Genomic DNA, 6,093 nt, shown 5'->3' on the forward strand with positions numbered 1-6,093 from the left:
TTACATTTAAGTTGATAGCTAACAACAGAATTAATTGATGGTATATGATTTGATCATTGGACGATTAAGTGAATACTTGCATGCATGATAAACAATACAAGTACAACATAAATAGATAATTTGCTGATTACCAACACAACTACAACATACTTTGTTTTTTCTAGAAATACATTTGAATTTGAGGAATCGGAAAATATGCTCATTTATTCAAACATTAAAGGGGTGTTTGGAATTTGCTTATTTAAAAAACAATGTTTTTTTTTTTTTCTTAGTAAAAGTTCTTATTAGCTTATCCATTGTGAAAGGAAATTTTTAAATTTTTTTTTGAATTAGCTTAATCTAATAAGTTGATATATCGTTTTTTAGTGTTTAGTAAATTTGGCTTATTTGCGTAACATTACCAAAAACGACATCTTAGTTACGTATCATTGGTTCTTTTTGTATTTTTATTGATATTGTATTTAACATCATTTATAATATCCTTATTTATAGAAAACTAGGTGTAATACCCGTGTGTTACACGGGTTTCTTGAAAAAAATAATATAAAATTTCGAACATCAACGAATTATTAAAATAATACAACACATATAAGTGAAAAGTTTATTGAATAAGTGTGTAATTGAACTCAAAATACCAAAAAGAAATCATTAATGAAATGTTCTAATTAAATAATTTTTACAAATCACAAATTTCCAAATACTTCTTTGAATACAACATTAGATGTCTTATTGGTAGGGTTTCCTTCGTTGTCTAAAATTAATATTTTCAATCCATCTTTGCTTTTAACTCTAGACAATGCAACATACAACTGTCCATGAGTAAACACTGGTTGTCTTAAAAACAAACCAACCTTTGATAGCGACTGTCCTTGACTTTTGTTTATTGTCATCGCAAAGCATACAGCAAGTGGAAACTGTCTTCGCTGAAATGTGAAAGGAATCCTTTTATCCGAAGGGGTCAGTGACATTCTTGGAACAACTGAAATGCGAATATGAGACAACTGATTAATTTCTCAGTTAATGCGATGAAATGCGAATGAACTCAAAGACGGATGGATGCAAGATGCGAAGAATTTGAATGAAAATGCGAAGTTTTTAATGTATAAATGCGAATTGGGGAAGAAAGCTTAGAGTTTCGCATTTGGCACCTGATCTTTTCAAGAAATAATATAAGTGGTCCAACTTCGCAAAATGGGGTCATTTAATCAGAAAATCGATCATTCTTCAAATATGACATTTAATCAGAAAATCGATCTAAAAATGAGACATTTGGTGTTTATCGATTTTTCAGGGTCGACGGGTTGTATGAAAAGCGAAGGCTGAGTAATTGAAAATTAGAGGATCGATGGTTGCTACTAATTGCTTGTAACTGGTATTGGTTTCATATCGATGGATGTGGATTCGCATATGAAATCAATTGTGTTCGCATCTATGAAATCAGTTCGCATATGACAACAATTGAGTTCGCATTTGGTTTTTGTTGGATTAGTGTCTAAGTCCATAACTATTTTGGTATGTACTTGACCCGATGGTGCATGGTCCTTTTGGGTTGCCTTCACCAAAGCAACTTGATTGGAGAAATGAATAAAGAGAGAGAGGATAATATGATTTATTAATATGTTATAAGAATAATATATTAAAGGAGAAATCATATTTGTTTAATTAATATTGGTCAATAATTAATTAAGAATTAGTTTTGTGATCAAATGTAATTAATTAAACTAGAGGGGCTGAATTGTAATTATGTGATAGTTACAAAATAAGGTAAGGATTACCTTATATATATGGTGAACGAATTTGAGGTGTAAATCCCTTAGAATTCGAGTATGATAAGGATTCAAGGATTATCTTATTGGTTGCTTAATGGATAATCAACTAGATAAGGATAATGACTGAAACCTTATCTCTACACCTATATAAACACCCCTAGGGCCATGAATTCGTGTATCCCTTCCCAAGAGGTCCTAGATACGAATTCTAACCTCTCACCTCTCTCCTTGTACCTTCTCCACTTGCTTATGGTGTTTGTGAGCCATTAGAGGAGTGACACTTGTGACTCTAAGCCTTCCAAAGTCAATACAAGGAGATTTGGGATTGTTATTGCTACATAACAATCAAGGTAACACTATAAACTTATTCTCATGTTAATATGATTATATGTATGCTAGAATTAGGGTTTATAGTCTTGGATTCAAAGCATGTACAATAGAGAAACCTAGATCCAAGCATTAGGGTTTGTATGAGCACATAGGATGTCTTATGACCAAAAACCCAACAGTGGTATCAGAGCCTAGATTGGTTTCAATTGTATTGATGCTTGATATAACTGGAAAATTCGATTTTTTGGATTCTGGAGGCTGGACTCGCCGAGTCCATGGCTGAACTCGCCGAGTCCATGCAGACTCGACGAGTCCAAGGCTGACTCGACGAGTCAACTCGTCAGATTATGATTATCTCGGGATTTCTTGCTGTTTTTGGATTAGGATAGTTACCTTATCATGTTAGATCAATATAAATCCGATTTTATGATATATATGACTATATTTTGATCTAATAGAAGATATCTATCAATTAATAAGATAATTGTTCCCTTATGTGATAATTGTTTAATTATTTTGACTTAATTGGTAAATTGTTTTGCAAGAAATCATTAAACAAATCAAATATGGATAATTATGTGATTAAATGTTAATTTGAATTATTTGTTATTTGATTTTTGTTGTTATGAAAAGTTTCATATTTTGCCCTTTAAGTTTTATAGTTTAAATTTGAACCCAAAAAGTTTTGTTGTTTTGAAATTTAAATAGTTAAAACCCTAATGTTTTGAAAAAGGTTTCAAAACTTGCCCTCAAGTTTTGGAATTTAAAAGTTGATTAAAAGGTTTAATTAGAAATGTTAAATTCTAAAACTCTAGTAATGTTTTGAAAAAGTTCAAATCACACCCTTATGGTTTTATTAAATAATTAAGGAGTATAATTAAAAGAGGTTTAATAAATCCATAAAAGTTTAGGTTAACCATTTAATTGAATTAAAAGTGTAATTGTTAAAGTTAACCATATAGTATTTCAAAAGTATGAAATACACCCTATACTATATATAACATTGAAAGTCTAACATTATATACATGTATGAGTAAAAGTCAGTCTTACCGTTAGTAGGCCTCATTCACGAAGCTGGTCTATAAGGGGTGTTTAAGGAAATTGCCTATAAGATGGCGATTGAATGGGTATCCACTCTTACCCACCGCACTCTTGACTAGTGGAGGGTCGTTAGCCGAACGGGTAGGACAGGACGAAACCTTCCATTATAAGTATAATGAAATACAAAGTAACTAAATGTTTTTCGCAAATTCCCAATCTTAGTTACTTAGGCAAAAGTGAATTGATGCAATTCCATGAAATTACACTTTGTGCCCTTGCGAAGACGTTAGTGGAGCGTGTGTGGTTTACCGGCACACTAAATGGTTCTAAGCAAAGGTAGCAAAGGGTGACTCAATGTTTATCATAGTTCGGTGGAGCGTGTGTGGTTTACCGGCACATCGAATAGGTGATTGTAACATGTGAGGGCACCATGTAGTTTGCATGGTTATTCACACCCGCTTTGTGATCCTCGGCATCCCAGTCACAAACAAGAGGGGCATATCGAGATTTAAACATGCCATTGAAATGTTCAATGAATCTCAAAGGATCTAGGAGTTTTCATAAATTTAAAACTTAAATTTCTTTTTCGTTTTTCATGGTGGAAATTAGTGAATCGTCATTCACTTACCTTCAAATGTTCTGCATTTGGGTTACGGCATCCCTCTCCCGAGTTGTAGGATATTGTGTTGGGTCCTAGCCTTGGAATTTCATTTGGGTGATTTACCAAGGACTCAATCAATCAACTAACTTGAATTCGTTTTTCTCCCGATGTCAAAGTTCGACAACTATGGTCTTCTCAAATCCCGTGGAACAAGCATTCCACATGAAGATGATATTCCATGATTCGATCGAGGAACAAGAAATCATGCTTCACTTCCTCCTCCTCCTCCAATTATTCTCCCTAACCCACAAGATTGTAAAATTGAAAAGTTCAATATCACTCAAGCCCTTTTGGCAAGTAAACATAAAGAAGGAAAGTCGGTGTGTGCACACGTCCTAGGGATGAAGTCGCACATTGATAGACTAAGAATGATAGGATCCATTGTCGGTGAAGAGATGGCTGTTGATTGGGTTCTTCAATCACTTCCTAACTCATATAGTGAGTTCGTAAGAGAGTACTATATGATGAACCGCGACGTGACCCTTATAGATCTCACTTATATGCTTATTGCTACTGAATCAGCAATGGTTTGGCGCAATAGAAAAGCAAAGTTGATTGGTGAATCTGCCTTCGACACCTCTGTGGATATAGACAATGGCAATGAAAGACATGCAATGATCGAAAAGTTTGATCATAAGAGAAAGGCGATGTCTGAAGTAGTTCCATGTGTTGTTCCAAAAGGAGTCAATTTGCCTTTATTGCCAAGAGAAGGGGCATTGGATACGAAGCTGCCCTATTTACCTAAGAGATCTAAGAGATGGGAGAGTCGAAACGTATGGCTCTAATTTAGGTAAAATCCATTAACTAACTCTTTTAAGCTTCATTCTAGGTTCTGAATACATAATGTGATAAGATTACATTTGATGTTTAGAAGGATCAAAGAAAAGAAAAGAAGCTTAAGGGAAGAAGTGAGCAGAATCTAACCATGAAGGAATGGATTTCGATTGCGTCTCTCGAAGATTAGATTCTTGAGCTACTACTTAGAGTTAGAATTAGATTGCTAAGAAAGATGTATTCGCATAAGTTTTTCAAAGAGTTGCATTGTGAAGGACAAATTTTTCCGCAATAAAATAAATTTTGATTTTAAATTTTATTTATTTATCCTTACAATGGCGTGTATGAAAAATTGATGTTAAAATTATTAGCAATAATGGATTTGTTTCTTATTATGTTATGGAAAGTCAAGAATTTACACAAATAGGGAGAGTTTCTCATCGCCCAAGTTTCAATTGGACAGAAACTTGGAATCATGCAATTTGGTTGCATGATGAATGAGAAATTTCATATTTGATAATTAGACTAATTCGTTGACAAAGTGTCAAGTGAAGGACTAGGAGATCGAGTACACAAAGTTGTGTGTTGATCAAGTTCACCATAAGAATAACAAAGATATTCGTCATGATTTACTAAAAGGCTTAGTAAATATGATTATACTTACAAGATTAAGTGTAATTCTAAATTGATTAAAGGGTTTAGATCAATAGTAGAACGAATAGGAAGAATCAAATAGGCAGAAAGATAAGAGTTTCTCCATTCTAAGAAGAAGGGAGAGTGGCTTTTATGCTTTATGATAGGTCTTAATGATTAAGAACCATATCTCAATTGATCCTCTAAGTGAGTCTTGGTACAATTGTATGTCCAAGAAGAGGAATCAAAGATTGATGAAATGGTCAAATCAAGAAGACAATCATACTTTGTTCCAATAACAAGTCTTAAAGTTAAGACTGTGACAATGAGTAAAAAAATATTAAAGGTTTATAACATTCATCAAATGTGGAAAGTTGTGATGTCTTGGATAAGACAAAGACCAACTATGACCAATTTGTGAAGTGTTTTGATACAAGCTACACTAACTCTTGAAAATTTGTTTGTCAAGAAATGTTTATTGACAAAAGAATCTTATATGTCAAGGAGTCAGTGGGAGTCTTAATGGTCTCGAAAAGTTTCAAGAACAAATCAAATAAACCTTATCGATCATCACTAGCACACGAGTTGAGGTTTACAACCTATCGTGAAGACATTATTTTGTTTCTGTGTCAATCCAATCGAGTTAATTATGCATGTGAGTCCTATGAGTTCTCATTTGAATGCATAAAAGGCAAGGACCTTGATCAATGAAAGGTACATTGATAGGAAAAGGTAAGATGCTCAACTACTTGGAAGACGTGGTGGGCAGCTGTGCTACCATAAGGCAAGAAATCAAGATTAAGAAAGTTCGATCCATATGAGTTTGAATTTGTCGTAAACTTTGGTTTTAACAAATTCGCATGGATAGGAACACATACACCATTT

This window comes from Lactuca saligna, chromosome 8 (genome assembly GCF_052625555.1).
Source record: "Lactuca saligna cultivar CGN05327 chromosome 8, ASM5262555v1, whole genome shotgun sequence".
NCBI classification, from domain to species: Eukaryota; Viridiplantae; Streptophyta; class Magnoliopsida; order Asterales; family Asteraceae; genus Lactuca; species Lactuca saligna.